Source organism: Grampus griseus, assembly GCF_964374135.1.
Source record: "Grampus griseus genome assembly, chromosome: 18".
Lineage (NCBI taxonomy): Eukaryota > Metazoa > Chordata > Mammalia > Artiodactyla > Delphinidae > Grampus > Grampus griseus.
The window spans coordinates 70125190-70146072 of record NC_139012.1 but is presented as its reverse complement, the minus strand read 5'-3'; the positions used below and the strand labels follow the sequence as shown (position 1 = coordinate 70146072).

The following is a 20883-nucleotide window of genomic DNA, read 5'->3' as shown; positions in this document are numbered from 1 at the left end:
TCTTGAAAACTCGAATTAAACTATCATCATCTTTTGTACTTAAATGAAAAATCCTGTTTCTAATGTAGGCGGTTTGCCTCTATAAGTTTGACAAGCTGCTTGGTACCAGACAGCCAAAAGTGATGAACAGTCTCAGCAGATTAAAATGTAAATTTGATTGAAGAAAACAACCTACAAAAATTTATGTTTCTGTATAATCTATGTGATTAAATGTTACTTGTTTCAAAGCTAATGTTTCTGACACTTTCAATTACAGCTTTTGGAAGTTTTATTCCACATCATTTAATCTATTTTAAATAACTCTCCTTTTTAGGCTCCACACATAGTGATACATGTTTAGCATGAATCTCCAATGCAAATTTGGAAATAATCTCTGTCCAGTCTGCAGCAAGACTCATTTTATAGGGAGATAACAAGCTTTAAAAGCAAAACCTGCAATCCTCTTTCTTATGCTGAATCTCAGTATAACCACTATTGTCTTTTTTAAAATTGTGGTAAGATACATAACGTAGAATTTATTCTCCTAACCACTCTTAAGTGTACAGCTCATTGGTGTTAACTATAGTCACATTGTTGTGCAACAACAATTTTTCATTTTGCAAAACTGAAATTCTATATCCCTGAACAACAGCCCCCATTCCCCCCTCCCTCCAGCCCTTGGTAACAACCATTCCACTTTCTGTTTCTGTGAATTTGACCACTTTAGGTACCTCATATACATGAACTCCTACAGTATTTGTCTTTTTGTGACTGAATTATTTCACTTCGCCTGGTATATTCAAAATTCATGAAGCAGGATTTGTAGCATGAGACAGGATTTTTGCCTTTTTTTAAGGCTGAGTGGTATTCTGTTGTGTGTATATGCCATTCTCTTTATCAGTTCATCTGTCTATGGACATTTGCATTGCTTCTTTCTCTTGGCTATTGTGAATAATGCTGCACTGAACATGGGTGTGCAAATGTCTCTTCAAGATCCTGCTTTCAATCCTTTTGGATGTATACCCAGAAGTGGGATTGCTGGACCATGTGGTAATTCTATTTTTACTTTTTGGAGGAAACTCCATACTGTTTTCTATAGAGGCTGCAGCATTTTACATTCCCTCAAAGCTATTGTCCTTTTTATTACAGATTTCATTAACTAAATATGGAATGATGTTAGTAATTATTAACTAATAATGAAATCCCAATAAGACAAGATTATTTACTGTCATATAACTGAGCTTTCGGTACTTTGCATTAATTTGAAACAGTAAATTTAGTAGTATGCCGTTTTGCTTTGTTTTTATTTTGGTTTTGTTTTGTTTTGTTTTGTTTTTATTCATGGATTTGGAGTGTCAGAGCACTGCTCTACCATAAACTGATCTAACTGAGATTTCCATGTAATTCAAAGAAAATTATAAGCCAAGGAAAAGAAAGAAAATTGCCATTTCCAAGGGTTCCCTCAGTCTGAGGAAAATTCGATGTGAGCTACTAGGGTAGAAACCTCTGATAAAGGCCCATCAAGTGAGCAGTGCCACCTTTTGGCCAACGTTATCTTGACATTCTACCTGGGATATGGCGTTGATCCCTATATAGCACTTTACATCCTACTCCATTTCCCATTTGAACCAGTGTTCTCGGTCACTTCTGTTGCAAAAGAGGGTCCTATAGTCGTCACTGCTTCACTTGGTGGACATACTTGCCCAAATCTCATTGGAATTTGTGTGTGTGTGTGTGTGTGTGTGTGTGTGTGTGTGTGTGTTGTCACTGTGAAAACTTTACCATGGTTTTCCAGAACATAAAATGATTTCTCATATATAAAAACACTTTAACTCCAAATTGATTGCACTTAGTGCAATTCCTATCGAAATACAGCAAGGCTTTTTTATAGACACAGATAAGCTTATTCTAAAATTTATATGAAAAGTCATAAAATCTAGAATAGATAAGTTTTGAAAAAGCAGAATAAAGTTGGAGACATCGCTACCTGATTTTAACTCTTACTATATAGAGTCAAGATAATTGGCAGAGGGATAAACACATAGATCAATGGAACAAAACAAAGAACCCAGAAGTGAACCCACACAATATGCCCAGCTGATTATCAAAAGCACTCTAATAAAGAAAAGCCCCATATTATCACAAAATCCTATTTTTATTGATTTCAGCCTCTCTGCCTCTGGATTTTTATTTGTATCCTCTGCTCCGATTTACAGTGACATCTCCCCAAATTGCATGCTTCGCCGCCTTCAGAGAAACCTTCCCTGACCGTTCCAGCCTGAAATAGTATTTTCTACTTCTAACCTTAGGAAGAATCATTTAGAATTTTTGGTCAGGGGTCTAACATGAGCAATTAAAAGATTTTAGTGTTAAAGATTAAAGCAAAAGGCTAAAGTAGAGTAAAACTAAACTGCGGAGATTACTGTGGCCTGATTTTCTCTGTTGCGCTTCAAAACTTTTCTGAGAAGGGCCAGTAAAATAGGCTGTAAACTTGGTGAGGGCAAGAGCTATTTCTATCTTATTCACTGCTGAATGTATTCCTTTATTTGGCACATGAATTTGACTGCCGTCCCTACCAGGCACCGAGGTAGGCACTGAGCCCAAAAAGGCAAGCAAAAACCAAACATAATCCTGGAACTTCTGTGCTTGTGTCTTCACCACACCATGTAGTTCTCAAATCAATACCCTAAGGAAGTATTTGTTGACAGATTGAATGTCTAAATTGAGGTTATAAAATGAGGGAAGCAATAGGAACCCCACAGAGATTGGAAGAGATCGTATAATAGAGTATTTTCTACCTAACGTTTGTCTAGCCTCGACTCCCAGAAACATAGCATGCATGTTTCAGCCGAAGTTTCTATTTGAAATAAAAACAGGTCTCTGGCTACTAAGTAGTCCCAGCCTGAAGGCTCAGGTCTCCAGTATAATGGCGATAAGAATAAAGCAGAGCGAGCTCTTTTCTTTGTGGTTTCTATGTGGCTTGACACTTACTAGTCCCCCGAACAGCTTCCCCACTGAGTGGGGTCACGCAGTGCATATGGCAAGTAGACAGTGTACCGCAGCTAATTTTAAAATGCACAAGTGCCTAGAAGAATGCAAAAGGTGGAAGTGTACTGCTTCAGGACACATCGAATAGAATCATAAACATTCAGACATCCCAGAGCAGTGCCAAACCCTACCTCCTCTGGTAGCTGCACTTGAATCTGAAAAAGATGTGGGGATTAGTTTCCTTAGAGATTCTTGTTTTTAGAATTCCTTGGTTGTCTTAATAGTGATTTACAAGGGAAGAATTGTAAAACATAAGTCCTTGGTCAGCCATCTTATAAAACATACTTTGGGTTACCACTAAGAGATTATAAATAACTATGTATAAATCCATCAACGATACTAAAAAGAAAACTAGTTTTAAAAGTCCATGTTTTGGTAGGGTGATCAGATAAAATACAGGATCCTTGGTTAAAAATAAATTTCAGATAAACAGTGAAAAATGTTCTGGTATAAGCATGTCTCATTCAATAGATGGGACCTACTTGTACTAAAATATTATTTATTGTTTTTCTGTTTTGGGGGCTGGAGGAAGGAACAAGGTGTGATGGTAAATGGGCAGAGGGAATCATTTTGGGGTGATGAAAATGTTGTAAAAATGGATGGTGGTGGTTCCTTAACAGTAAATTTACTAAAAACTGTTGCATTTTTTATTTAAAAAGTGTGAATTACATGGTTTGCAAATTATACCTAAAAAATTAGAAAATGGCCATGTTTTATTTTAGATGACTCGAGGCTAACATATTTTTATTTGCTGGTTGAGCTCCATTTCTCTTGTGGCATTACTGTGATTAGCAAGTGGGGTGATAAAAAATGGATGGATTTTGTAAATGCTAGAGCACTTTACACACACAGGCAGCATGCTAATATTTCTCTTGTCACTTGCAGTGTGTATATGTCATTATTTTATATTGTTATTAAAATTACTTCATCTGTAATAAACCCTTGCTAGATATTATTCTCTGCACTTCAGATTTTGGCTAGTTCAAGGTCACACCCTGACACAGATAGGGTCATCCCACCAGAAGTCATCTGACTTCTAGCACAGTGTTGTTCCAAAACACCAATGGAGAAAATAGTTATACTTATCCTTTCTTACCTATACTTTTATTTTGGACTATAATAAAAAAGTATACAGATGTAAAAACATCAAGATAAGATTGTGTCAAAATGACTGTGAAAAGATCTTTTATGAGAGCCACTATGCTTTTCCTTCAACAATTCAGTAGTTATTTATTGTATGCTGACTGCATTTCGAGCGCTGTGCTGATGATGCAGTGGTGATGAACATGGAAAGCACTGCCCCTGATTTTATAGAACTCTCAATGAGAGGCTGATTTCTAGAAATTTCTTTTTTTCTAGTTTTACCTATATTATTTATTCTTTCTTCTATACAGCTATTCATTGGCTTAAGGGGTAAGTTAGAATAGTTTTTTTTTTTAATTACTGTAATAACTCACCCATTATTTCACACAAATCCCATTAACTGACAAAGATTTAATTCTCAATTACATACGAACTATCAGTTATTGTTGAATGGGAAATCACAATATGTAGACTTCTCCAATCTTTTAAATTCGCATATGCAGTTTCCTAGTGCATTGTTGTTGTAAAAATTAATATCTTTTCAATGTATCTAATTAAAAATAACCCCAAAGCATTGTGGGATTGGAGGAGTGCTGTGTCAAGGGAATACTGAATTTTATCCACACTCAGTGGAATGAATTAGAAAGCAGTAGCTTCCTTCAGGGTCCCAGTTATTTAGCACTATCTGAGTGGCAGTTAGACTTGGGATCTCTGAACTGATGTGATATGAAGTTAAAAGATCCCCAGTACCAACTGACAAAACAATTATTATAATTTGCCTCCATGAGACAAAGGAGAAATCAAACTCCTAAAAGAGCTGAAAATTTCCCCCAAAGTAGGCATTTTTTTATAATTATTATATTTATTGCTGCTCTTGGTATTTCTAATAATTAATGTTGTTTCTATGGAATTTAAAACCAACTGGTGGCACCGACTGGCATGAAGATGAATGTTCTTAGTAAAGAACACACATTGAAAGAACACTTTTCTTGGAGAGATCTGACTGGGGCAGAAGTTACTGCTTTTATGTTTTAATGCATTTTAAGTATTATGTTTTCCAATTGTCCTGTAAGTTCAAAAACTTCCTAAGTAATAAATATATTCTTCTACAATACTCTTACTTTTCCTAGGTTCATTTTTCTTAAACTTGAAATTAGTATTAATGAATGATATTTAGTGTTGGTATCTTCCATGTATTGTTCAGGGTGGGATCCTGTAGGATCCCAGCATTATTTGATGGAAATAATTTAGAAAACTATATCACAAATTCCCCTGATATCTCTTTCTTGGTATGATTTGAACAGAGTCCCACCATCCATGTTTACTGCCATTTAGGGCTTAGCTTTAGTTACAGGACCCCCTAAGCATTTATGGATTTACCATTTACCATTATGGTTTTAACTTCAAAGGTTAAGGACATGTAGAAATTTGCATCCATTTATATCCCACAGCTGAGGCTGTGTATGGGGATGGGTCCCTGTCTCTCGAGTGCACCTTGCCATCACATCCACACCTCTGCTTTCTTGTTCTTCACTCTTGTGAAATGACAAACCTTTCTTCTTTTGGGAAAAAAGAGACCCTAAAGGAAAGCCAATTTCTAGTCCTGGAAATGCAAGTAAAAAGAAAGTGGGGAAGTTTCATTGAGAATTTATGTTTTGCTTGAAGTAAAGAGCGGAATGTTGAGTTCATTGTTCGCTCAGTTCTATCACAAACACTAGAGTCCACTAGTCATACTGTGTGTATAAAAGAAAACAAGAAATAAGAATAATATTTATTTTAGGGGCAAGAATTTATTTATTTATTTATTTTTGGCCGCATTGTGTTTTCATTGCCGCGCGCGGGCTTTCTCTAGTTGCGGGGGCTACTCTTCATTGCAGTGTGAGGGCTTCTCATTGTGGTGGCTTCTCTTGTTGCAGAGCACGGGCTCTAGGAGCATGGGCTTCAGTAGTTGTGGCTCATGGGCTCTAGAGTGCAGGCTCAGTAGTTGTGGCGCATGGACTTAGTTGCTCCGTGGCATGTGGGATCTTCCCAGACCAGGGCTCAAACCCGTGGCCCCTGTACCGGCAGGCGGATTCTTAACCACTGCGCCACCAGGGAAGTCCCGAGGGGCAGGAATTTTTTAAATGCTCTGTAAATAACTTTAGTGCTATCTAACTGTTCACTTCAATATTTCAGTTATATTTGCCTCTATTTTCACATATTTGGGTCTTTAAACATATTTTGCTTGAACGTCATGACCGTGCTATATATAATTTTGTAATTTGTTTAATTCTTGTTTTATTTTTCTTGCAAAAAAAGACTTAAAAATTCCTCAGAGGGCAGGCGTTGGGATGTAGATCACCAAAGAAATGATGTAAATTAGTGACATTTATTGAGGATATAAGGAAGGAATAAGCCAGTTCTACTGCAGTATGTTCTGCTTTTGATATAACACTATCAAGTAAAAATTTGGATTCTTCAACAAATTTCTCAAAAGAAGCATCAATTATAGCTCCGTAACCTCGCACATGTTTTTGCACTCCCTTCTCCCAATCTCCTAGTTGTTCTTGTATAGAGAATAGGAACCACTCAGAAGTGGTTTTCTCTATGCATATATCTTGGTGGGTAGGAGGGAATCCACAGTGAAACCAAGTTTGTTAAAGGAGCCTTGTGTTAGTTTCCTGGAGCTGCTGTAACAAAGTACCCAAAACTGGGTAGCTTAAAATAACATAAATTTATTGCCTCACAGTGCTGCAGGCTAGAAGTCTGAAATCAAACTGTCAGCAAGTAAATAATGCTCTCTGATGATACCAGAGGAAAATCCTTCCTTGCCTCTTCTAGCTTCTGGTGTTTGCCAGCAATCCTCCCATTCCTTGGCATCACTCTAGTCACATGACCATCTTCTCCTTGTGTGTCTTCACACTGTCTTCCCTCTGTGTATGCCTGTGTCCAAATTTCCCATTTTTATAAGGACACCAGCTATACTGGATTGGGGCTCACCATGATGATCTCATCTTAACTTGGTTGAATCCGCAAAGACCAGGGAGTGATGTCAGAAAGATGGTGGAATAAGAAGCTCTAGACCCTCAAATTGTCAGAAGTCACAAAGAGAATTTTTAAAGTAGCAAGAGAAAATTGATTCATCACACACAAAGGAACCCCCACAAGACTGTGAGTGGATTTCTCACCAAAAGCCCTGTAGGCCGGAAGGGAGTGAAATGATGTATTCAAAGTGTTAAAAGAAAAGAAAAAAAAAAAAAAACTCCCAGCCAAGAATACTATGACTACTACATCTGGAAAAATTGTCTTTCAAGTGAAGGAGAGATAAACACTTTCCTATATAAACAATTGCTGAAGAAGTTCATCACCATTAGACCCGCCTTAAAATAAATACTAAAGGAAGTCCTTCAAGATGAAACAAAAAAATGCTAACAGCAACATGAAAGTATAAAGTGTACTAATAAAGGTAAACATATAGACAAATACAGAACACTGTAACACTGTAACAGTCATGCATAAATATCTTTAGATCAAAAGACTAAAGTATACAAATAATTATAAAATATGTTAATGGATACACAATACAAAAAGCAACAATAGACAAATGGAACTACATCAAACTGAAAAGCTTCTGCACACAAAGCAAACAATCAACAAAATCAAAAGGCAACATATGGAATAGGAGAAAATATTTGCAATCCATATATCTAATAAGGGATTAATATCAAAAATATGTAAGAAACTCCTACAACTCAATAGCAAAAAAGTGAATTATTTGAATAAAAAAAAGGACAAAGAACTTGAACACGTATTTCTCCAACGTATAAATACAAATGAGCAACAGGTATATGAAAAAATACTTGACATGATTAATTATCAGAAAAATGCAAATAAAAACTGCAGTATCACCTCCCACCTGTTAAGATGGCCATTATAGAAAAAAAGAAAAAAGAAAAACCTAGAAAATAACAAGTGTTAATGAGAATGTAGGGAAATTGGAACCCTTGTGCACTGTTGGTGGGAAACTAAAATGGTGCAACCACTATGGAAAACAGTATGGGTTTTCCCAATAAATTAAGAATAGAAATACCATATGATCCAGGAATTCCATTTCTGAGTATTTATTCAAAAGAATTGAAATCAGGACCTTGAACACATACTAGCACTCCCATGTTTAATGTCACATGATTCACGATAGCCAAAATGTAGAAACAACCTAAATGTCCTTTGATAATGTGGTATATATGTACAGTGAAATAGTATTCAGCCATTAAAAAGAGGGAAAACCTGTTGTATTAGTCAGGGTTCTCCAGAGAACCAGAACCAAAGAGACTTACTATGAGGAACAGGCTCATGTGATTAAGGAGGCTGAGAAGTCCCAAGATCTGCATTCAGCAAGCTGGAGACCCAGGAGAGCCGATGATGCAGCTCTAGTCTAAATTTGAGGATCTGAGAACGAGGAGAGCTGATGGTATAAATTCCAGTCTGAAGCCAACAGGTTCAAGACCCAAGAAGAGCTAATTCTTCAGTTCGATTAAAGGCAGGAAAAGGCCAATGTTCCAGATCAAGAAGCCAGACAGGAGGAGCTCCCTCTCACTCAGCTGTTTTGTTCCATTCAGGTCTTCAGCAGGTTGAATGAGACTCACCACATTAGGGAGGACAACCTTCTTTACTCAATCTACTGATTCAAGTTTTAATCTCATCCACAAACACCCTTACAGACACACCCAGTCAGGCTGACACGTAAAATGAACCATTACACGTGTCTCTCGTATGCTGTGGCATGGATGCATCTTGATAACGATAGGTTAAGTGGAATGAGCCAGTCACAGAAGGACAAATACTCCATGATTCCACTTATATGAGGGACCTAAAGTAGCCAAAAGTCATTGAAGAAGAGAGTACAATGGCGGTTGTCAGGGGCTGAGGGGGTAGGAAAATGAGAGGCTGTTGATCAATGGGTATAAAGTTTGAGTCATATAAGATGAAAAAATTCCAGAGATCTGCTGTACAACATTGTAACCATAGTTGTCAATACTGTGTTGTGCACTCAAAAATTTGTTAAGAGGGTAGATCTCATGCTGTGTATCTTTTACCATAATATTTTAAAAAAGAAGTCATGGATGAATTTTGTATTAACTATCTACTCTTGTAGATTATTAACGGCCTATTATATTAAATCATTCAAGTAAAGCCCATGAATGACCTTTCAAAAATCTTATTTCCGAATAAGGTCACATTCTGAGGTAGTGGGGGTGAGAATTTCAACATAACTTTTTTGGAGAGACACAATTCAACCAATAACAAATTCGCTGTCACTTCTATATGCCAAAAATGTTATTATAGCAACTGTTACAGAATGAAATGTGTCTCTCCAGAATTCGTACGCTGAAGACCTAACCCCCAGTGTGACCATATTTGGATATAACGCCTTTAAGGAGGTAACAAAGGTTAACTGAAGTCATATGTTACAGCCTTAGGCCAATAGGACTGGCATCCTTATAAGAAGAGGAAAAGACAGGAGAGACATCTCTCTCTTCATACATTTGTGGAGGAATGGCCACGTGAAGACACAGGGAGAAAGTGGCCATAAATAAGCCAGGAAGAGAGGACTCACCAGAAGCAGTCGTGGCAGCACCTTGATCTTGGACTTCCAGCTTCCAGAGTGTGAGGAAATAAATTTCTGTCGTTTAAACCACCCAGTTTGTGGCGTTTTGTTATGGAAGCCCTAGCAGACTAATACAGCAACTTAACATTGAAAACACTATGTTTGTTTTCTGGTGAAGGGGGACAAAGCAAGGAAAGAGGGTAAAAGAAGAGGAACAATTTGCAGTATTTTAATAGTGTGTTGTAGTCATCGTTTCTTTTTTAAATTCTGCTAGTATTAGCAATTTCTCAAAAAAATTTAGATTCACTGTTGATTTGTAGGTGCAAATTATTAATTCATTTTTAGGGTGTCCATCAAATCAATTGCTAATCAAAGAGGAAAAAAGCAAAATTTAAAAAAAAATAAAGATTTCCTTTTTTCACACTCAGTGTGATAGTGATTAAAGAAACATAAAAAGTGACAGTTTGAATAAAATGCCTATGCAGAATGTGTGTAAATTTTACCTTACTAGTTCTAATTTATAAGCTAATATTTAACATTAAAATGATTATATCAAATTAAAATATCCTCTTAGAATTCCACTCCAACCTATTGCTGTTGCTGAATCTAATTTTAACTCTCCCCCACACCCCCGTCACATAAACATATAATATAGATATTAGTTAGGCAGTGTGTTAGGTAGAATTCTAAAGACATTCCCTTAAGATTCCCATTCCCTCATTACCCAATGAACACTAATCTAGGTACTTCTATAAAGGAACTTTTGTAGGTATAATTAAGATTAATAATCAGGTGAGCTAAAACAGGGAGGTGTTGGAGGAAGTAATTGAAAGGATGTGACCACCAGTTGACTGAGAGCCGGACCTGGGCAATCAGAGGCTCCTCACCCCCTCCTCCATTTTGGAATGTACTTTCTGCCCACTGTTCTCACAGTGGGAGCTGTTCCAGGGACATAGTCTTGGGAAAGTAAGATGCTGCTGAGACCATCTGGACAGTATATGTGACAAAACCCAATTAAGTTCTCTTTATAAACTTTTAAGATTCTGGTGAGTGGGTGTGGAGCTCTGCTCATCTTGCAGCTGTCCAAGGCAAGCCTCATGTGTAAGTTCCCTTTTGCTATTAAACCTGCTAACCTACCAATCTGAGTGTTCTGCCTCTTTCTTCGGTCTCTTATCTCATGTGTTTTGGGAGCAGGTTTAGATTTCCCCCAGGAAGCTCCCAAGATTGCAAACCAATAGAAGATTATTCTAGATTATCTCAGTGGTGCCCATCCAATCATGTGAACCCTTAATAAGTATCAATAGAAGAGGAAGGCACAAGAGTTAGTCAAAGAGATACAGCAGAAGAGGAAGGCAGGAGAAATGAGGCAGAAGGACATGGAGACCTTGACAAGAACTCAGCTGCCATTGCTGGCTTTGAAGGGTGTCATGTGCCAGGGAAAGTGAGCAGCCTTGGGAACAATCCCCAGCTAACAGTCAACAAGGAACCGGGTACCTGAGTCATACAACTGAAAGGAACTAGATTATGCCAACAACCTGAATGAACCTGAAAGTGGATTCATCTCTAGAACTTGCAAAAAGGAATCCACCCAGCAAACACCTTCATCTTGGCCTTATGAAACTAGGAGCAGAGAACTACCTGAACTATGCTGTGACCAGATTTCTGATCTATAGAACTATAACATAATAAACAAGTGTTGTCTTACACTGCACCATTTGTGTTAGCTATGGAAAACTAATACAGGCAGTTATAATTGTAGAACATTCTTTCAATGCCATAGTACAATTTTTTACCCATTTAATATTTAGCAATATATATTACAAATTATAATCTTAGTTTCTCAACATTCATAAATTAGGGATATGACAAGAGGAAAAATACACAAAAAATCAGCAATGTAATAGGAAAAAGAAAGAAAACAATTTTGCTTTTTGAAAATTACCATAAATAAAATGAAAAGGCAAGCCACATATTGGGAGACAATACGCACAATGTATACCTAACAAAAGACTATATCCACCATATATAAAGAATTCTAACAATTCAATAACATAAAGCAGCCCAATTAAAAATGGGCAAAATATTTGAATGGACCACAAGTGAAGATATATGAATGGTCAACAAGCACATGAAAAAATGCTTAATATCATTAGTCATCAGGCAAATAAAAATTAAAACCACAATGAAATACCACTCATTCAAATATACACTCAATCAAATGACTGAAAACAAACAAATAAATAAATAAATGAATAAGATACCAGATGTTGGCAAAGATGGGAGCACTCGTACATTGCTGATGGAAATGTAAAATGGTACAACAACTTTGGAAAACTATTTAGCTATTTCTTATAAAGTTGAATATACCCTTAACCGTATAACCCAGAAATTCCACTCAGATATTTACTCAAGAAAAATGAGATATATGGATATACCACATCAGGTATATCCATATACCTGAATGTTAATAACATCTTTATTCATATTAGTAAAAATTGGAAACCCAAATGTCCATCAAGACGTGAGTGAATAAATTGTGGTATATCTATACAATGGAATATTTCTCAGCTATTAAAAGTAATAAACTACTGAAACATGGAGCAACACAGATAAATCTCCAAGTTTTATGCTAAATGGAAAAAGCCAGACACAAAAGGTCACATGCTGTCTGATTCCATTTATATGAACCTCCAGGAAAGACAAATTCATAGTGATTGAAAGTAGGTCAGTGTTCTTAGGACCGAGGGTGGAGAATAAGAATAGAATGAGAAGTATCACAAGAGAACCCTTGGCAGTACTTTGTATCTTCGTTGTGTGATATTTACACAGATATTTACATTTGTCAACACAGATTAACCTGTAAACATTTTATGGTTTATAAATTATGCCTCAATATAATTGATTTTTTAAAAGAAAAAGAATGGGAACCAAAATAATAATAATGACCACTGATTTGGTCTTGAATAGAATCCAAAGCTTGACCTCCAATGCAAATTAAAAATCTGACCATAACTTCAAGATAGGTATTCTGCTGGGTTCTATCCAGGTGCAGCACTGGGAGACTGAGGTAATACACTGGAAAGCTTTTCTTTGCTTCTCTACCAAAAATTAGGCTCTGTTTTAAATCCTCATCCTCCCTTTAAGCTTTTTCAGGTCAACCCCTCTAAACCCTAGGGACCACGGGGATTTGGTCATGTGCAACTAAGTGCTGACTGTGGATGAGGAAAAGGCAGACTGGAGAAAGGGTTCCCCAGGATTTCAGTTCAACCCCTTACTGCTGTTTGCTGCTAAGGTCCTGCTGCTGACATGCCCAGAATCTATCGAATAAAAATGCATCTGGGCACAAGGACCACAGGGCTGGATCTGGAATGCTTCCCAGCTGGTTTCGGGCCATACATATAAGGTGTTTTCTGGCCATACACACTAGATCTATAATGAGTCATCAACTTGGAAATACATGTTCTGTTTCAAATCTTGTCTTGAAGCATTTGGCATCATTTCTTTTTCCTTTGGACTTCTTGTGCTCAGTGTGAGAGTGAATGAATTTGGCTTTGCTAATAACAGAGTTAGCCATTTCAGCAGTATTAAAAGTACCTTTTCATCCTTCAGTGTCAATTCTAACATCATCTCCTTAGGGAGGGCTTCCCTGATTACTTTAGTTAAAGCAGACATCTCTCACCTCACACTCTTGTGTCACACTCAGTCACATTGCCCTCCATGATTGTCTTCACTGTGTTCATCAATACCTGAAATTATCCTGGTGCTTATTTATTGTCTGTCTCCTCCTGCTAGGATGACATCCCATGAAAAAGGGGATGTAGTTTGCCTATTCACTGTTTCCTGAAAACAGTGCTCAGCTCAGAGCAAGTACTTGATGAATAGTTTGGAATGAATTCAACAATGCAATAAAGGAAGAAATTTTTAAAAAAAAGCAGTTATGCGGAATCTACATTGGAATTCTTTCAAACATCTCTATTTATACTTTTCATCAGTAAATATTGTTGAAAATATAAAATTAGTTTCCAAGTTATTTATCATCTACTGATGAGAGATCTATAAACAAAGGTTGCCAAAATGCAAATTGCTTTTTTAAAAAAGACTTTAATTCCCTTAAAAAGATCTTTTAAATTCTTAAAGTAAAACTAAAGTTTGGTCTCAGTGGACATATTTAACATTATTTAGCTATTAAGCAGATATACATATTTGCTTCATGTAGGCATCGAAGAACTTCAGTTGATTTTTTGCCCTTTTCATTGTTCAGAGGTTCCTATCTCAAAACTGTAAATAAAAGTTAACTGAAAATATGGAAATGTTCAGCATAAATTCACCTAGTGAATAAAATTGCAATAAAGAGAGGAAAAGGTGTGTAAGCAAAGTAGGCAACATTCTGTTTTTCTTTGATTTATTGCTGAAGGAAAAGAAAAAAGTAATGATGATTCAACACTTCCAAAAACCTTTATCATTCTAAACTATTCAAAGAAAAAAAAATTTGTAGTAGAAAAATGCAGCCTGTAGAAAAATATAAAAACAGGACTCTTCATCAGCTGAAAAAAAGAAGTCTGAATAGAGAGTACCCTGGGAGCATTTATTTTGAATAGAGTTTTGTTTCTCCTCTTAGGCCCATGGGTTTGATAAATTAACTTAAATTTGGGTTTCATTGTCTTTGGCCCCTTTGACATCACAAAAACTCATTTTTCTACTTGGATTGGTTGTGTAGTGGGTAGAATTGCATCTCCCCAAAACACCTGTGCATGTGACCTTATTTGGAAATAGGGTATTTATCTATTTATTGAATAAAAGTTTCTTTAAGTTCCATAGTGCTTTACAATTTTCAAAAGTTTCACACATTTGATTTATATAATCCCATATTAACCCTTTTTCCCTCCTACCCCTATATTGCCCCTCTCCCCTTCCCTCTCCCCACTGGTAATCACTAGTTTGTTCTCCATATCTGTGAGTCTGCTTCTTTTTTGTTTTATTCACTAGTTTGTTGTATTTTTAAGATTCCACATATACACGATATCATACAGTGTTTGTCTTTCTATGTGTGACCTATTTCACTTAGCTTAATGCCCTCCAGGTCCATCTATGTTGCTACAAGTGGCAAAGGAAATAGGGTCTATACAGATAAAATTAAGTTAAAAATCTCCAGATGAGATGATCCTGGATTTTGGGTGAGCCCTAAGTCCAGTGATTTGTGTTCTTATGAGAAAAGGAAGAGGGAGATTGGAGATATACAGACAGAGGAGAAAAAAACAGAGGGAAAGACAGAGGCAGAGATTAGAATGATGCATCTAAACCCAAGGAATGCTAATGATTGCTAGCAACTAGAAGAGAAGCTAGGGAGAGGCATGTGGTAAATTCTCCCTCTGAGGCTCCAGAAAGAACTGACACTGCCGACAACTTGATTTCAGACTTCTGGCCTCCAGAACTGTGGAAGCATACATTTCTGTTGTTTTAGGCCACCAAGTTTGTGGTAATTTGTTATGGCAGCCCCAGGAAACAAACACAATTGTATACGGCATACCTCGTTTTATTACACTTTGCAGGAACTGTGTTTTTTACAAATTGAAGGTTCGTGGCAACACTACCTCGAGCAAGTCTGTCCGTGCCATTTTTCCAACAGCATTTGCTCACTTCATGTCTCTGTGTTACATTTTGGTAATTCTCATAATATTTCAAATCCTCCACCAACAAAAAGATTATGACTCACTGAAGGCTCAGATGCTGGCTAGCATTTTTTTAGCAATAAATTATTTTAAAATTAAGGTATGTACATTATTATTTTTTTTTTTAGACATAATGCTATTGCACACTTAATAGACTACAGTATAGTGTAAACATAACTTTTTATTTTGGGAAACCCCAAAATTCGTGACTCACTTTATTGCTATATTGGCTTTATTTCAGTGAAACCCAACCTGCAAGATCTCCAAGGTATGTCTGTTATGTTTTAAACAAACTTTCTTTTGCTGTGTCTAAAAGTTTGCAGAGCAAGGCATCTGGTTACTTTGCAGACCACTATAATCTGTATCCCTGGGAAGTAGCCTTTGAATGGTCTTTACTGAAAGCTTCTGTAGGCTCTGCTACATTCGAGAATTTACTTTGGGGAACAACAGTGACAACTTGAAGACTCAGGAAAAAGAATCTCAGCCACCTGGGGGCCAATTGAAAACTCTACTTTCTCATTTAATAACACTTAACATTCTTGGGGGACAAAAATCATTTAGTAACTACTTCCCTAGGAGGTAAAAGCAAATTTTCTTTGAAATGCTTACTTGGCATAGCTGTTCTTTATTCAGTGGTTCTATAATATGTTGATTTTAATGTGTCATATGAAAAATGTACTTCAAATTACTAATAAAATAAGTAAAAGTAGAGGGAGGCGAGGATGAAAGTCTGCATTCTTCAGTGTTTACAACATTCACTGAGGGCTTGGACTATAATATTAAATTTATGATAGACAAGATAAAAATTTAGGAGCAATTCTATTTATTTAAAATGCACTTGAGGGACTTCCCTGGTGGCACAGTAGATAAGACTATGTGATCCCAATGCAGGGGGCCTGGGTTCAGGGAACTAGATCCCACACTCATGCCGCAACTAAGAGTTCGCATGCCGCAACTAAGGAGCAGGCGAGCCGCAACTAAGGAGCCCTCGAGCTTCAAGTAAGGAGCCTGCCTGCTGCAACTAAAGTAGCCCATGTGCCACAACTAAGGAGCCCACCGGCCACAACTAAGGAGCACGTGCTGCAGCTAAGGAGCCTGCCTGCCACAACTAAGACCCAGCACTACCAAATAAATAAATAAATATTAAAAAAATAAACAAAATGCACTTGAACTTTCAGAGCTCAGTAAATAGCTTTACTATTACTCAGTCATTTAAATAAGAAATTTTAGAAATATTTTTGACAACTCTTCTCTGTACCCCCAAATCCCATCTAAGTATCTTCTAAATACCTGTCCTTAGTTGCACTGTCTTAGAAAAGGCTCATGTCATCCCATGACTAGACGTTCACAGTATGCTTTTAACAGTTCTCCCAGCTTCATTGTCTATTCCAATCCACCATCCACACTTTTTCTAGTCTTATATTTTTTTCTATAACAAGTCACATGTTGTGAATTCAAGTTCCTCAGCATGATACAAAAGAACTTTTCTTATCTGGCACTGGTCTATGAGTGTACACAGAAGTATTAATTCTATGTAGATAGAAGAATAATTTATAAGTCTCTTAATTGAGATATAGGCTAGTGTTTCTCAAACTTTAATGTGTATAAACATCATCTAGGGATCTTATTAAAATGCAGACCAGGATGATGAGTGGGGCCTGAGAGTCTGTGTTTCTCATAAAGCTCTTAGGTATTGCAGATGTTTCTAATTCAGGTACCACCCTTTGAGTGGCAAGGATAGAGTGAAGCCTTAAGCTAAGTGTCTAACATAAACACTTCTCTCTCTCAATATAAGTGTGGGTCCTCTTCCATTTCCTTTTTGGTTCCCTGTCAGCTTCTTCTATGAAAACCCATGTAAGAGAGTAAGGACGTAAGGACGCCTTCCTCCTTGGGTCTCTCCTCCAGGGTCTAGTGCAGCACCTGACACTTAGCAGTCATTCCACAGGCTGTCTACAACTGTAACAACAGTTTATAGGTTAATTTATCACAAGAGCTTCATAGACATAGTGCTAAGGGGCCGCAGCAGGAGCTCGCAAAAGGGGGACTGTTTTTTCCAGCTTCCATTCGAGTTAGGTGTGTGTACGCCACTGAGTCTAGCAAATGGGATATGCCATATGCTGCTTCTGGTCCTGGCCCACAGGAACCTTCCACATGTGGTCCTGCACATTCTTCTCCTCTCCATGGGCTTGATGAAGACAAGTATGGAGGCTGTGGATGCCAGCTGGTGAAGATAGCAGAGACAAAAGAGAGAAGGAGCCTGTGACCCTGTATTACTGACTGCAAGAGAGCCACTTGCTGTTCAGGATCACTCATTTTTGATCTTTCATAAGTGAAAAATGAAAGTCCATCTTTCTTGCATCATTATAGATTTTGGGGTCTGTTTTTACAGTAGATTGCGTATCCTACTTAAAGCAGCTAGAATTTTGTAACTTGGCAGAATGATACCATGACATTGGTGTAAGATCAGTGTTGTTTTTGAACTGGTTATGGTTTTCAGTTTTGGATGGAGGGATGTTTGTAAATATAAATTCCTGTTAAATTAGCTTTCTTTTTATTTATATACCCATGTTCAAAGGTGGCTGAACCAGGCTAATTGTATACCATAAAAACCATGTTCTGATTTGAATAGTTGCTGTTTTATTTAGAATTTTTTAAAACCTCCTTTATTTAGAATGTATCTAGTTTTACCAGTGAAATGCAACATAGAAATTGCAGGTCTAATGTTTTTCTTACAATAATTAGTAGCAAAATCATGTGTAAGTTTGAAATACAAATGGTTCCTAGGGAAATATCTAAAATACAGATGTTTTCAAACCCATAACCCATGAATAAACAGAACTGCTTTTTGAAACTATATTTCTAATGACTAATATTCAAAAGCACCATAGGAAAGGACATGATAATTCAAAATTACCTCTATGGGTAAATAGTTCCTATAAAATGTAATCATTCCTCCAACTTAAGAGGATGAGGAATTTAGCAGAGTATTTGAATTAAAAATATCAGAGACATAAAAAAGTATAAGGAATATAAGGAAAATCAATGGGGTTCTATTAGAAGTTATTACTGATCCTTGCACTTTTACTTATACAATCACATTTATAATAAAAGCCTTTTATAATTATTGGCTGTAATATATATCATCCAACTCACAGAATAAATGAAACTGAAGGGATTCCTGAGCCTTTTCATTCAGAAATGAAAAAGAAAATTGATTTCCATATTACAGATTATTGTGGAAATAAATTACTAAATGGTTAGATGTGCTTTGCTTTACATCTCTGAGTATCATTTGTGGACACATTATTTATAGAAAACGTGATTAGTCTTCAAATGTGAAAAATATAGATAAATGTGTTATATTACACGTTTTTGTAAACCAAGCAGGCAAAACTCCATTAACCTGTTAAACCAGAGTGATAGCCTTTCAGATAATAGTTACCAGCTGCTGGGATCCCTGATGCTAGGAGGAAGAGGATGTTTGCATCAGTGACCATCAAACCAGCTCCTTGCTTCTCTTGGTCAATTGTTTCCGTTTCTGTCTGCACCAGAGTTTTCCCTCCAGGATCAAGCAGGGGAGAATAAACCAGATACTGCATGATTTGAATTTTGAGTTTGTTGCTTCTCTTTCTGAGGTTTGAATGTTACAAGGTCTAAGCAGAGTTCGCAAGCCAAGGAGGCAGGCTGAATCTGGCCTGCAGATAAGTTCTGTTGGCCCTGACAGTGTCCTTGTTTTTCTCAGGAGATTGATTGTACAAAAAAAATGTGGACTGTGGCTTCTTTCAAAACACATGAAATTCTATGACCAGTGGTCCAGGATCCCGCTTGTGGGTGATCGAGTGAAGCTGAGGGGCTGCCACCCCTTTTTGGTGGGAAGAAACTTACTGCATTCTCTTCCTGTTTTATTCTCCCAAGCTGAGATCATGCATTTATTTGCCTGTCCAGCCCGTGCTGGCATTTCTGTTTGTAACTCCTGTGAAGAGGAATGCAGAAGATATATGGAAATGAGAAAAAATAATCAAACAGTATGGGTTAATGAGCTGCTGTGATTATAGAAAAAGCATAATAATGTTGCTGAAAATATTATCTAGTTTATAAAAATATAATAATTTCTGAGAGAAAAAAGCAAACTATATTTTCAAAAACAATGTTTCAATGAACTGATCTAAAACTGTCATGATAGACTGCCACCCATCCTAGACCATTGTCTCTGTGTCCCATTTGCTAAAACCAGCATTCACTGGTGTTGCCATTCCACTTTGTAGAAACATGTCAACTGGGAATTCTTTCTTTTGGTAAAAGTACAGATACGAGTGCAAAAGTGAAAAGAGTGTTAGGGCTTGCAGGGCCCTTAGGAGTTATGTAGCTCAGCCTTTCATTTTTGTGGTTGAGTCCATTCAGGCCTAGAGAAAGTGACTTAATCAAAGTCAAAAAAGAAGCCAGAATGAAGCCGGGCCAGGGTGGAGCTATGCCCTGACACTCAGCAGAGAGCTTTCCATCACCGAGGAAATCCCTGGGAAAACTGCTCAGCGTTTTAGAATCTAGACACACTTCCCCTCCTGTCATCTTCCCAGTGCATTTATATCATAATTTCTAGTTAGATAAGTATGTGGTGTTTATATTATTTTGAATCTGTGTTATGCACAGTTGAGCCACATGATAAAACGTTATAACGTTTCCTTTCTTAGATACTACATATGCCTTTTATATAATTTTTATGTTTACTGCTCTTGCTAATTGTTTTCTCATTGGTTAGTTTTTAATGTATTAATACATCCTGCTAATTTCCCCATATTCTCTTGCATATGTATAAATCTCATCTCAGGATGCGTGAGCACATTAGATACTAATTTCATCTTCAGGAGGTAGTTATCCTCCTACTCCAGCCTGAATAGGTCGTTTGCCAAGCTTGCTCTATCACTGTTGCCTGGGATTTTCCTGCCCTGTTGCCTGCAATGCCCTCTTGCTCTCTTCCACTGTGGGATCTCCTCATTACTAGATCTCTCTCTCAGAGGCCACAGATTAGTCATTTTTAAAACATCAAGAAGAAATAATATCAGTGACAAGTGCCTCAGAACCTCAAAGAAATAAAGGCATTCTTCTTTTTACACTGAATATTTAATCACATTTTGTGTTTTTAAAGTTGTAATTGATTTTTTATGCCATTTTATGTAAAATAAATCCTCCCTTTCAACATCTATTAGTGACTATTTTTTCTTTTTTTTTGCGGTGCGCGGGCCTCTCACTGTTGTGGCCTCTCCCGTTGCGGAGCACAGGCTCCGGACGCGTGGCTCAGCGGCCATGCTCACGGGCCTATCCGCTCCGCGGCATGTGGGATCTTCCCGGACCGGGGCACAAACCCGTGTCCCCTGCATCGGCAGGCAGACTCTCAACCACTGTGCCACCAGGGAAGCCCGGTGGTGTTATTAATTGTGCCCAATAATTTCTTGCCCACAGAAATAATTCAGTAAATATGATGATTCAAAGAATTCAATAAATTCTTGTGTCATAAGTGAA

General features: G+C 37.2%; 1 protein-coding gene across 1 annotated transcript in view; it reads left to right on the top strand.

Annotated features, from left to right (window-relative positions):
* The window catches only part of RFC3 (replication factor C subunit 3), a 238465-nt gene that overhangs the window by 202132 nt on the left and 15450 nt on the right, over window positions 1-20883 (top strand). The gene's annotated exons all lie outside the window — the stretch shown is intronic.